The 15,031-nt window shown below is 36.5% G+C and overlaps 1 pseudogene; it reads left to right on the top strand.

The window, feature by feature from the left end:
* The first annotated feature begins 400 nt into the window (after window positions 1-400).
* LOC130455969 (GTP-binding nuclear protein Ran-like) overlaps window positions 401-15,031 on the top strand; it is a 32,464-nt pseudogene continuing 17,833 nt past the window's right edge.

The following is a 15,031-nucleotide window of genomic DNA, read 5'->3' as shown; positions in this document are numbered from 1 at the left end:
TGAACTTTATTCATTGTTAGAATAGAGTAAAAGATTAAAAAAAAACATACACAGTTCATTAGGTATAGAACTCTATATTTTCCTAAAGGGAAGTAAAAGGGAAGGGGGATGAGAGCAGGGTAGCTGATAGAACAGAAGGCAGATTGGGGAAGCAAAACATATTTGAGGGCAACTATTGTGAAAGGAAAGAGAAGGAAAGAGTGAAGAATAAATGGGAAAGTAGGAGAGAGGGAACCACAAAATTAGTAATCATAATTTTAAATGTTAATGGGATGAACTCACCCAAAAAAATGAAAGTGAATATCCAAGTGCATTTAAAGACAGAATCTTGGAATTGTGCTTCCATCCTCTTTAGTTTTCAGAAAGGAAGAGAGAGGGATGCTTCTGGAAGAACAACATGATGGCCATTCAAGGAGAACTCCAAGTGCAGTTCAGACTTTTATTAGTTGATGATGGAGGTACTAAATACATTTTATTTGTAAATAGTCACTTGATTGGTGAATTTGAGAAATATGTAGCCATCTTGGGTATTGAGGTCGATTCATTCTTGGTCTGACCTAACAAATGCCCTATTAAATTCAACATGAGGGATACAGATGCCCAAGAGAAACTTTGTGGTATGAAAGACAGTTTTTATATCCAAGCTCAGTGTTCCATCATAATGCTTAATATCATGCAAATAATTATTTACAAGAATGTAGCTAATCAACACAGAGATCTGGTACAAGTATGCAAAAATATTCCTAAATTTTGTATGGCAATAAAGCAGATATTGAGGATAGAGAAGTAGAGGTGAAATCAGTTGTCTTCCAGTTAGAAGAATATCCAGGACTATGACATTCAGCCAAATTAACTGTAACTTTGAGAAGCTCTTCATTTCACTTGCTAGAAAACTTACTGGAGATCCTAATTTGGAATCAGCTGGCATTGCAAACTGGTAGTTTGCTTGCAACTACCAAAGTTGTCATGGACCCAGCACTGGTAGCACAGTATAAGGAAGATTTATGGATTACTCAGTGTATAAATGGAGATTTTGAGCCTTTGGACTTCATTCCCCAGAAGTCCCTTAGTATTTCCCAAAATTCCCTTTTCCTATGTCCCCACATTTTGCATGATTGTTTTTTAGTGACTGTAACTCCTCCCTCTTCCTCTCTTGGACCTTTGACTGGGCTGAAGTCAGGTATGTCTTTTGTTTTAGTTATTATGAACAAAATGTTTTTAAAATATAATATTTAGTTATTGATTATTAATTTTAAATTGATTATTAATTTAATGGGGTGTATGGGGTGTTTAGGAAGGGGTAGTATCTCTGGTATGGAGGGCTTGTCATGCCCTTCTAGGGCAGCTTTCCAGCCTCTGACCCTCACCTGACATGCAGCTCTCACTTGTGGCTCCCAGTAGCTGCTAGCTTGTGGCAGTGGCCACACACCCGGGCAATGGCTTCGACAGGCTGGCTAAACCTTGTGAGAGTAGCCATCGGGTCTTAGACCCCTGGTGAACCAGGGCTTTGCTCACCCAGCATATGAAGACTGTTTTGGCGGAACAGGTAGAAGAAAACAATAAGGAGGTTCAACAGCTGAGATGGCGACACAGCAAAGCACTGTGGAGTGCTTAGGGCGTGTTGGAGCACAAAAGACAATACAGCCATCCAATGCAGCTGGCAAAGTCTCCAGGTGTAATGATTTTTCATGCCATTAATGCCGAGAGAGTGGGCCTGTCTCTGTGCATCGACTTTTCCACTTAAATCTCCTTCATGCACAAGTGTCTGTGCACACTCATCTATCATAGATGAAAACACACAAAGACAATCGTCATCCTCGGTTACCAAGAGACTACTACTACATTGATTTTAAAACCTACATTTTGGTTTACCATGAAGCAATTATGAATTCTCAAAAAATTTTGAGCAGATAGCCTTACAGTAAAGATAGTAAGTTTGACCAGTTGCTGCCCACCATGAGGGTCCAGTGACGGGATGTGCCTGCGCTCCTGCACTGCCCCACCACCTGCCTCTGCCTGATGTTTCTCCTCTCCATATGCTTGTCCAGCATTCCTCATCACTCTCCACCCAGCTTGGAGCCTCCTCTTGCTGAGACCAAACCCGCCACAATAGCCTGCCAATCCCAGCAATTTTTTTTCCACAGAGGGTGACATATAAACATCTTTCTGCCCAATCCCTTTCCACATTCCACATGTGTGTTTCTAGCCTGCCAAAGCCATTTTTCAGAGTGGAGAAAAGAACCTCACACCTTCTAATTTTCAAACATATCTTCTTTTAAAGAGATCCTGGACTCCTAGTTTAGAAGGCTGTTATGAAAGGTTTTTAACAGGAAGGGAAGTTAGTTCCAAATCAGTAGATTTAAAATCAGTTTTGGGGAATAAATCTGATTTTTTTCGCTTCTTTCTCTTGACCCAAAACACCAAGGAGAAGTATTTTTTTCTCTCATATGCAAATACTCTCTTGTTTTCCCTCAAAGTTTTGCTTCTTTCTGTTTACTCTTTAAACAAACCCCATTCAGCATCTTTCAGGAAAAATGCTATTGAAAAGCATGCTTGAAATTCTGAAACAAGAGTTTGAGTTGGTAGAGCTAAAAAGTTCAATTTGGATCTGCTCAATTCTTATCTTGGGACTTTTTATTTTCATTGGAGATTTCTCACTTTATTTCTTTCTCCTCAAGAATATGCCACAAGCTAGGCTGCTTATGCTACAAACCAACCTGAAATATTTTGACAGAGTCCTAAAAGTGCTAACTGCTCTCAACATGCAGAGGGCAGATTCTACCCTGTGCTTCTATGAGAAAATTCAGACCTCTGACAAATGAAATCTAAATGGATAATAAATATGAGAGGAGGGGAAGGAAACTTTAAAAGAGATCTGGAAGTTTCTTGCTAACTGTTTTGAGTTTATTCTTCTCCTATAATAGTGAACAAGTCTATTAGGATTGGTGAAAAAGATTTTGACTGCACTGCCTGTCTGCACCTTCTCATTGGTTAATATTATTGTATTTACTGATTGCTTTAAGAGTTTATCTGTTTTAATTTAATTAATATCTTTTTGTTATACTGAATTATTTAAAGCTATGTTTTGACTATATTGATCTTTAATTTGTACCTTTACCTTTGCTGAAGAACAAAAATATCCTTGTAAGCCCATGAACATCTTGGCCACACCATTTTCACTAGATCCATCGAAGATGACATGTTGCCTTTGTATATTGTCACATAGATGATGATGGATGGACTTCATCAAAAGCTATAAACAACCTTTAGAGAATTTAATAAGCTAAAAATTTAATTGTAATTTTAAGGGGTCTTTAGAAATAATTTTACATAACTAATGGTTTCTGAATAGATATTTTGTATTTATATTTATATTATAAAGAATGTTCTATTAAAGGTAGGGAAACAAAGAAATGTGCCTACCAAGGTGTTTATATGAATCAGGAAGCAAAAAAAAAGAGCTCATGAAAAACTCTTCATTTGGATTTACTTCCAGCAAAACAATCTAGATTTCTTGATGATGTTCTAGACCCAAATAAGTTTTACTTTGTTTAAAAATATGTTTGCCAAGATTGAAAGATTTTCTACATTTGTAAAAATTGTGACAAATATCCATCAGTATGTAGGGTTTTTTTTATGGCATACAACAACTTGTATGAAATATGAGAGTTGGTTTGTTTGCTATTGTAATTAACTGGGCCATTGTGAATTTTGGGGACTTTGGAACTTTTTTGAATGTGCATTATCTACTGTGTTACTATTTTATTCTGAAAATCATTTGTACCCACACATGGCTGACACAGTGTGTCACTGATTTTAAGTTATATATTTTTGATTTTTAAAACTTTTTTATTATTTTTTTCCTTGCATGTACAATATAGCAACTGGGTTTTATTTTTCTTTCCTTTTTGTATTTGAAGCACAGGTCAACAGTATTGAGAAAATTTTTCTTTATTTTTTTTTATTTTCCAGTAATATAAGTTTTAAATAGATTTGTTCTAATATTACTGCATGGCCCAAAAGCTTTAGACTATAATAATGATGCCATTGATTGTTTAAAATAATTATGGGACTTTGCTTTGTGATTCTGTCTGATTCCAGAAGAAAGGAATATACAAAAGATGTATAGTGCTAAAAAGCACAGAGCACCTTCATAGTGCCTTTGGAGCTCAGGGTCAAAGAGACCAGATCCCAGTGGAATTGATGCAATTTTGAGCCAAGACAAGAGGACTTGAACTTGTTTGGGGTTCGAGATTGTGGCTGAATAATATGTGTTAAAGGCAGGTCTTCCTTGTCCCACATTCTACCAAGTATCTCAAATTTGGCTCCTACCTGTCTCCTATAATCTAGACCCTTTTCTGTCTTTCATGGTGTGGCAAACTTTCTGTAGTCCTGGCTACTGACTGGGTAAATGCATAATTGCTTAAATCATTTTAATTGGGCCCTTATTCAAGGACCTGTTATAGCTTTGTATTTTCTTTTACTTAGATTTTTAAGGCATACAATTTTACATTTTGTATTTCATCCACAAGTTATTTTTCTCTTTTATTTGGATTTTTCCATGTTTTTGATTTTCTTTTGCAAATTGATTCATATACCTCATATTCAGCCATGTATCCCTGATTGATCCCTATGTCTGTTATTATTCAACTCACGGGGGCCAAGTTATTATTGTAAACTTTGATTTAAATTTGAGCATTTTTAGGATAATAAACTTGCTACCTCCCAGAATCCAGAATGTGCCATAAAGATATGCCTGCAGAGACCACATGCCATACCAGAAGATCCAGAGTGAACTTTGGGGTGTGAATTAAACTATGAGGGGCTGAAATGTCTTTTTTAATGCATACTCTTATGCCAAAGGGGAATTTCCCCAAATTGGCTTTTTGTCAACCTAGTAATTATTGGCTTTGTTCTCTTTTCCTTTTTATCCACAAATTATTGCAATTTTAAATTGATTATATTTCCATGATCCTTTTGGGGAAACTGGTTCCCCAAATAGGATCAGAGTGGGGCATACATATATATAGAGATTTTGAGTCTTTTCATTTCATCCACCAGAAGTCCCTTAGTATTTCCCAAAATTCCCTTTTCCTGCATCCCTGCATTTTGTGTGATTGTATTTAAGTGGCTGTAACTCCTCTCTCTTCCTCTCTTGGAACTGCAACCAGGCTTAAGTCAGACAGTTCTTTTGTTTTATTTATTATTAATAATACTATATAAAATATAATATTTAGTTATTGATTATTAATTTTAAAATCCACACTCAAAAACTGCATTCCCAGATAATGATGATGCTGGTACCATGTAAAGGAATGAAGCTAGAGCCTAATATTAGAGGTCTAGTTTTATAGGAAACTATATTATATTGCAGAGCAGAATATGTGCTTAGTCTTTGGGATGTGGAAGGAGATGAATGGGTTTCAGAATAAATGTGGTGATTTAAAAACATTGATAAATCTAACAAAAAAAAGAATTTGAGATTTATAAAATTGTAGAAAAGTTATATGTGACTGACCTCTGAAAAAACTGAATAGGATAAGAATATACCATTTTTGTCAGTGGTACATGACATCTACATGGAAATTAGCCATTTTAAAGGAGAAAAATATACCATTTGAAAATGAAAAAAGCAGAAATATTAGATGCATATTTTATAGAACATAATACAATAAAATTATATTCATTAAAAGTCTGTAGAAAGATTAAAATTAATTGGAAACTAAGGAATCTACTCTTGAAAATGGGAGGGTCAAAGAACAAATCATAGAAATAATAAATAATTTAATTAGAGAACAAAATGAGACAGCATATTGAATTTTATGAGATGTAGCCAAAGCAGCACTTAGAAAAACATTTCTATCTCTAAACACATGAATAAAACAGAGAAAGAACAGATGAATGAATTGAACCTGCAACTAAAAACAAAACAATAAATAATAGAACTAGAAAAAGGACAAATAAAAATCTCCAATTAGACATCAAGTTTGAAATCCTGAAAATCAAAAGAGAGGCTAATAAAATTGAAAACAAGAAAACCATTGAACCAAATAAATAAAACTAGGATCTGGTTTTATGATAAAAACCTAATAAATAGAAAAAAGTATTGGTTAATTTAATTTTAAAAAGAGAAGAAAATAAAAATATTACAGTAAAAAATGAAAAGGGTGACTTCACCAGAAATGAAGATGATATTAAGCAATGATTAAGTGTGTTTGCCCATTTATAAGACAATAAATCTAAAATACTAAGTGAAATGGATGAATATTTGCAAAATATATACATTGCCCAGATTAATAGAGGAGGAAATAGAATGCTTGAATAATTCCATTCAAGCAATAAAGAAATTGATCAAACCATAAATGAGCTCCTTTAGGGAAAAAAATCCCTAAGAATAAAAGCATTAGCATTTCAACCCAGATTGCCTTGGACTGGGACTCCAGACTTCTCCACAGGTCTTTGCATTAAAAAAAAAAAATAGGACTTCCGGTTAAGATGGCGGCTTAGAGAAAGCTGAAGTTCAGATCTCCGGAAAACCCTTCCCGACCCATCTCAAACTAGAAGCTCCTAAGGCTCCGAAATTCAAAACGACCAACAGCACAGACCCTGGGAACCCTCCTCCTGGACCTGGACCCGGTTCAAAAGGTACGGCTCCCCTTAAAAGCCAGAACCCGAGATCCCTCGGACCTCAGGGGTAGGAGCGCAGAGTCCAAGGCTCCCGGAAGCGGCAGCCGCGCTGGGCTCAGAGAGCAGGGTCTGAGGAACAACAACCCTCAGGGTCTTCTACCCAAGTCCCAGTCCGGGTGAAAGTTACTGCCTGGGGCCTCCGCTGCAAAGAGCTGGTCGGTCCGGGTGAAAGTTACTGCCTGGGGCCTCCACTGCAGAGAGCTGGTCAAAACAACAGCAACCCTCAGGGCGGGCAAGACAGCCTCACGGGCTGGATCCTGCTATCCAAGTCTCAGTGAAAGTCTGTGTTCTCGGAGCTTGGGGAAGCGGCAGCCCATCCCCCCGCAGGCTGACGAAACAGCCTCACGGCCAGGGATTCTGAAGGCAATTTCCGGAAATCGAGCCAGGGGGAGAGTGTGGCCTCGTGGTCCGACCCTTCCATTCCAGTTCCAGTGAGGCATATTCAGTTTAACCCAGGGAACGCTCATAGAACCAACATCTGCCCAGGACTAAAGCCTCTGATCACCAGACAAAGACAAGAAAAGCCAATCCTCCACGTTCAGAGATGACAAACTCCACAGAAGCACAGAAGCCCCAAAATACCAAGAAAAATAAGAAGAAAGGGGCGACTCTGGACACATTCTATGGAGCCAAAATACAAAATACAGAGCAGATAGAAGAAGATATACAAGAAAATTCTCCAAAATCTTCCAAAGGAAATAGAAACTCTCCACAAACCCATGAAGAATTTGAATCAGAAAGGACCAAAAAGATGGAAGCCCTCTGGGAGGAAAAGTGGGAAATGATGCAAAAGAAATTCACGCATCTACAAAACCAGTTTGACCAAACTGTAAAAGAAAACCAGGCTTTAAAGCAAGAACTAATAAAGCAAAGCCAAAACACCAAGAAATTAGAAGAGAACATAAAATATCTCACCGACAAGGTGATAGATCTGGAAAACAGGGGGAGAAGAGAAAATTTAAGAATAATTGGACTCCCAGAAAAGCCAGAAATAAACACCAAACTGGACATGGTGATACAAGATATAATCAAAGAAAATTGCCCAGAGAATCTAGAACAAGGGGGCAATACAGCCACTGACAGAGCTCACAGAACACCTTCTACACTAAACCCCCAAAAGACAACTCCCAGGAATGTAATTGCCAAATTCCAAAGCTATCAAACAAAAGAAAAAATCCTACAGGAAGCCAGAAAAAGACAATTTAGATATAAAGGAATGCCAATCAGGGTCACAGAAGACCTTGCAAGTTCTACGCTGAATGATCGTAAGGCATGGAACATGATCTTCAGAAAGGCAAGAGAGCTGGGTCTCCAACCAAGAATCAGCTACCCAGCAAAACTGACTATATACTTCCAAGGGAAAGTATGGGCATTCAACAAAATAGAAGACTTCCAACTTTTTGCAAAGAAAAGACCAGAGCTCTGTGGAAAGTTTGATATCGAAAATCAAAGAGCAAGGAATACCTGAAAAGGTAAATATTAAGGAAAGGGGAAAAATGTTATCTTCTTTTACTCAAACTCTCTTCTATAAGGACTACATTTATATCAACCTATGTATACTAATATGTGGGGAAAATGTAATGTATAAATAGGGGGTAAAGAAAGACCAAATAGAATAATGGTTCTCACACAAAGATTCACAGGGGAAGGGGAGGGGAAGAAAACTCCTATAAGAAGGAGAGGAAGAGAGGGGGGGGGTTTACTTAAACCTCAATCTCAGGGAAATCAACTCTGAGAGGGAAAAACATCCAGATCCATTGGGATCTTGAATTCTATCTTACCCAACAAGGGTAAGGAGAAGGGAAAACCAAGGGGGGGAGGGGGAGAGGGAGAACAAAAAGGGAGGGAAAGAGAGGGGGGAGGGGGAGGGAACAAAAAGGGAGGGACTAAAAAGGGAAACATCAAGGGAGGGGACAAGGGGGACTGATTCAAAGTAAATCACTGGACTAAAAGGTAGAGCCGAAGAAGAAAAGGTTAGAATTAGGGAAGGCAATCAAAATGCCAGGGAGTCCACAAATGACAATCATAACTTTGAACATGAATGGGATGAACTCACCCATAAAACGTAGACGAATAGCAGAATGGATTAGAATCCAAAACCCTACCATATGTTGTCTTCAAGAAACACACATGAGGCGGGTTGACACCCACAAGGTCAGAATTAAAGGATGGAGTAAGACCTTCTGGGCCTCAACTGATAGAAAGAAGGCAGGAGTGGTAATCATGATATCTGATAAAGCCAATGCAAAAATAGACCTGATCAAAAGGGATAGGGAAGGTAATTATATTTTGTTAAAAGGGACTCTAGACAATGAGGAAATATCATTAATCAACATGTATGCACCAAATAATATAGCACCCAAATTTCTAATGGAGAAACTAGGAGAATTGAAGGAAGAAATAGACAATAAAACCATACTAGTGGGAGACTTAAACCAACCATTATCAAATTTAGATAAATCAAATCAAAAAATAAATAAGAAAGAGGTAAAAGAAGTGAATGAAATCTTAGAAAAATTAGAATTAATAGACATATGGAGAAAAATAAATAGGGATAAAAAGGAATACACCTTCTTCTCAGCACCACATGGCACATTCACAAAAATTGACCATACATTAGGTCACAGAAACATAGCACACAAATGCAGAAAAGCAGAAATAATGAATGCAGCCTTCTCAGATCACAAGGCAATAAAAATAATGATTAGTAATGGTACATGGAAAACCAAATCTAAAACCAATTGGAAATTAAACAATATGATACTCCAAAACCGTTTAGCTAAAGAAGAAATCATAGAAACAATTAATAATTTCATCAAGGAAAATGACAATGGCGAAACATCCTTTCAAACCTTTTGGGATGCAGCCAAAGCGGTAATCAGAGGCAAATTCATATCCCTGAAAGCTCATATTAACAAACAAGGGAGAGCAGAGATCAATCAATTGGAAATGCAATTGAAAAAACTCGAAAGCGATCAAATTAAAAACCCCCAGCAGAAAACCAAATTAGAAATCCTAAAAATTAAGGGAGAAATTAATAAAATCGAAAGTGATAGAACTATTGATTTAATAAATAAGACAAGAAGCTGGTACTTTGAAAAAACAAACAAAATAGACAAAGTACTGGTCAATCTAATTAAAAAAAGGAAGGAAGAAAAGCAAATTCACAGCATTAAAGATGAAAAGGGGGACAGCACCTCCAATGAGGAGGAAATTAAGGCAATCATTAGAAATTACTTTGCCCAATTATATGGCAATAAATACACCAATTTAGGAGAAATGGATGAATATATACAAAAATACAAACTGCCTAGACTAACAGAAGAGGAAATAGAATTCTTAAATAATCCCATATCAGAAATTGAAATCCATCAAGCCATCAAAGAACTTCCTAAGAAAAAATCCCCAGGGCCTGATGGATTCACCTGTGAATTCTATCAAACATTCAGAGAACAGTTAACCCCAATACTATACAAACTATTTGACATAATAAGCAAAGAGGGAGTTCTACCAAACTCCTTTTACGACACAAACATGGTACTGATTCCAAAACCAGGCAGGTCAAAAACAGAGAAAGAAAACTATAGACCAATCTCCCTAATGAATATAGATGCAAAAATTTTAAATAGGATACTAGCAAAAAGACTCCAGCAAGTGATCAGAAGGATCATTCACCATGATCAAGTAGGATTCATACCAGGGATGCAGGGCTGGTTCAACATTAGGAAAACCATCCACATAATTGACCACATCAACAAGAAAACTAGCAAGAACCACATGATTATCTCAATAGATGCAGAAAAAGCCTTTGATAAAATACAACACCCATTCCTATTAAAAACACTAGAAAGCATAGGAATAGAAGGGTCATTCCTAAAAATAATAAACAGTATATATCTAAAACCAACAGCTAATATCATCTGCAATGGGGATAAACTAGATGCATTCCCAATAAGATCAGGAGTGAAACAAGGATGCCCATTATCACCTCTACTATTTGACTTTGTACTAGAAACACTAGCAGTAGCAATTAGAGAAGATAAAGAAATTGAAGGCATCAGAATAGGCAAGGAGGAGACCAAGTTATCACTCTTTGCGGATGACATGATGGTCTACTTAAAGAATCCTAGAGATTCAACCAAAAAGCTAATTGAAATAATCAACAACTTTAGCAAAGTTGCAGGATACAAAATAAACCCACATAAATCATCAGCTTTTCTATATATCTCCAACACAGCTCAGCAGCAAGAACTAGAAAGAGAAATCCCATTCAAAATCACCTTAGACAAAATAAAATACCTAGGAATCTATCTCCCAAGACAAACACAGAATCTATATGAACACAACTACAAAACACTCGCCACACAACTAAAACTAGACTTGAACAATTGGAAAAACATTAACTGCTCATGGATAGGACGAGCCAATATAATAAAAATGACCATCCTACCCAAACTTATTTATCTATTTAGTGCCATACCCATTGAACTACCAAAATACTTCTTCACTGATTTAGAAAAAACCATAACAAAGTTCATTTGGAAGAACAAAAGATCAAGGATATCCAGGGAAATAATGAAAAAAAACACATATGATGGGGGCCTTGCAGTCCCAGACCTCAAACTATATTACAAAGCAGCAGTCATCAAAACAATTTGGTACTGGCTAAGAAACAGAAAGGAAGATCAGTGGAATAGACTGGGGGAAAACGACCTCAGCAAGACAGTATACGATAAACCCAAAGATCCCAGCTTTTGGGACAAAAATCCACTATTCGATAAAAACTGCTGGGAAAATTGGAAGACAGTGTGGGAGAGACTAGGAATAGATCAACACCTCACACCCTACACCAAGATAAATTCAAAATGGGTGAGTGACTTAAACATAAAGAAGGAAACCATAAGTAAATTGGGTAAACACAGAATAGTATACATGTCAGACCTTTGGGAGGGGAAAGGCTTTAAAACCAAGCAAGATATAGAAAGAATCACAAAATGTAAAATAAATAATTTTGACTACATCAAACTAAAAAGCTTTTGTACAAACAAAACCAATATAACTAAAATCAGAAGGGAAACAACAAATTGGGGAAAAATCTTCATAGAAACCTCTGACAAAGGTTTAATTACTCATATTTATAATGAGCTAAATCAATTGTACAAAAAATCAAGCCATTCTCCAATTGATAAATGGGCAAGGGAAATAGATAGGCAGTTCTCAGATAAAGAAATCAAAACTATTAGTAAGCACATGAACAAGTGTTCTACATCTCTTATAATCAGAGAGATGCAAATCAAAATAACTCTGAGGTATCACCTCACACCTAGCAGATTGGCTAACATAACAGCAAAGGAAAGTAATGAATGCTGGAGGGGATGTGGCAAAGTAGGGACATTAATTCATTGCTAGTGGAGTTGTGAACTGATCCAACCATTCTGGAGGGCAATTTGGAACTATGCCCAAAGGGCGACAAAAGAATATCTACCCTTTGACCCAGCCATAGCACTGCTGGGTCTGTACCCCAAAGAGATAATGGACACAAAGACTTGTACAAAAATATTCATAGCTGCGCTCTTTGTGGTGGCCCAAAACTGGAAAACGAGGGGATGCCCATCAATTGGGGAATGGCTGAACAAACTGTGGTATATGTTGGTGATGGAATACTATTGTGCTCAAAGGAATAATAAAGTGGAGAAGTTCCATGGAGACTGGAACAACCTCCAGGAAGTGATGCAGAGCGAGAGGAGCAGAACCAGGAGAACATTGTACACAGAGACTAATACACTGTGGTATAATCGAACGTAATGGACTTCTCCATTAGGGGCGGTGTAATGTCCCTGAACAACTTTCAGGGATCCAGGAGAAAAAAAAACACCATTCATAAGCAAAGGATAAACTATGGGAGTGGAAACACCGAGAAAAAGCAACTGCCTGAATACAGAGGTTGAGGGGACATGACAGAGGATAGACTTTAAATGAACACTCTAATGCAAATACTATCAACAAAGCAATGGGTTCAAATCAAGAAAACATCTAATGCCCAGTGGACTTACGCGTCGGCTATGGGGGGTGGGGGGGAAGAAAAGAAAATGATCTATGTCTTTAACGAATAATGCTTGGAAATGATCAAATAAAATATATTAAAAAAAAATAAATATTTTTAAACTCTAAAAAAAAAAAAGAATAAAAGCATTAAAATTAATTCTACTAAATATTTAAAGAACAATCAATTACAGTCCTAAATAAACTATTTGGGGAAATGGGTAAAGGAGAAGTTCTTTAAATTTCTTAATGACACAAATATGTTAAGGATACCTAAACTAGGAAGAGCAAAAACAGAGAAAGAAAATTACAGATCAATTTTCCTAATGAATAATGATACAAAATTGTTAAATAAAAGTAAGCAAGGATATCACAGCCATATATTATAGAAACCATACACTAAGACTAGGTAAAAGGTACCAGGAATGCAGAACTGCTTCAATATTAGAAAAGCTATCCATAGAATTGACCATATAAATAACGCTCCCCCTAAAATCATGATAATCTCAAAAATGAAAAAAAAATCTTTTGACAAAGTGCAATACTCCTTCCTATTAAAACATGGGGAAATAGAATAGGAATAAATAGTTTTTCTTTAAAATAAGTAGTATCTATTTAAAACCATCTGAAAGGACAATCTATAATGATTGTGTGTGTGTGTGTGTGTGTGTGTGTGTGTGTGTGTGTGTGTGTGTGTGTAATGCTAGAATCCTTCTCAGTAAGATCAGAGTTGAAGTGGAGATTCCTATTATCACCATTATTATCCAATATTGCACTAGAATTACTAGCTATAACAATAACAGAAGAAAAGGAAATCAAAAGGATAAGAATAGGTAATGAGGAAAGAAAACAATCACTCTTGCAAATGATATGATATTCTAGAGAATAGACAAATGATGTAGTTGAAATAAACAACTTTAGCAATATTGCAGGGTATAAAATAAATCCATATAAATCATCCACATTTCTATATATTATTATTTACTTCCAAAAGTAGGAGATAGAGGAATTCCATTTAAAATAACTTCCGACAACATAAAACACTTGCCAAAACAAATCCAGGAACTATTATGAACATTCTTACAAACACTTTTCAGAGACAAAATCAGATCTAAACAAGAGAGGACTATCAATTATTCCTGGGTAGTGTGAACTTTAAAACTACTCCACCCTACTCAGACCATACATTACTGGAAGACAAAGTTGTCATCTCCTGATTGTAACAATGGAAATACTTGTTCTAATAGAATCAGGAATGTCTTGTGAACTCTACATTGCTCCACCCTACTTAATCTAACAAGGTCAGGAATATCTACATCCATACTTAAGGATTAAGTATTTAGGAGGATGTCATTTGATAGACATGTGCAGAAACAGCTGAAAGACCCCTGGGCTGTCCTAAGTCAAACTAGGCTACCTTTAGTACAGATAAGACTCAGGAAAGTGGCATAAAATCATTTATGGTGTGTCATTTGCTCTCTTTGCTCTCTCTTTCCCCAGAGAGGTGGATCTGGCTGATCACTTTCTGTGAGCAGCCTGGGCGCCAGTTCGATTCTGGAACTTGAACCTGGATAAGCTCCCTCATACAGATTCCTTGAGATGGTCACATGGTGAGTGATAAGGCTGACTTCTTTTTCCCTTGGGCTCAGGGGAGGCCTCTTTGGCCAAGGCCTTTAACCCCTGTTTGGCTCAGCCTGAGCTGGAGAAGTTTAAACTAATATCCTCTCTCTCTCTCTCTCTCTCTCTCTCTCTCTCTCTCTCTCTCTCTCTCTCTCTCTCTCTCTCTCTCTCTCTCTTTTTCTTTCTTCTTCTTCTTCTTCTTCTTCTTCTTCTTCTTCTACTTCTACTTCTACTTCTTGATTCCTTCTCTATATATTAATTAAAATCACCATAATTTCCAGCTGAGTTGGGTATTTTATTATTGGGGGTGTCCCATGGTGACCAATAATTAATTTAAATATTAAGTCACAACCATAAAATTATCTTTTACAGTAGGCTAAGCCAATATTGTATTACATATAAAAGTGATTATTATGCCTGTTAATTTACTTATTTAGTGTCATACTAATCAAACTAGCAACATTATTTTATAGAGCTAGAAAAAATAAATACAAAAATTCATCTAAAGGAACAAAAGCTCAAGAGTAAAAAGGTAATTGATGAAATATAAATTTGACATGATATGACTTAGACTTAAAAGTTATTAAAGTGTTTTATAAGGTAATAATCATCAAAAACTATCTGGTATTGGCAAACAAATAAAATGGTGGATTAGTGGAATAGATTAGATATACAATATACA

Source organism: Monodelphis domestica, chromosome 8, assembly GCF_027887165.1.
Source record: "Monodelphis domestica isolate mMonDom1 chromosome 8, mMonDom1.pri, whole genome shotgun sequence".
Lineage (NCBI taxonomy): Eukaryota > Metazoa > Chordata > Mammalia > Didelphimorphia > Didelphidae > Monodelphis > Monodelphis domestica.
The sequence above is the reverse complement of the archived record's forward strand: the minus strand, read 5'-3'. Positions and strand labels throughout refer to the sequence as shown.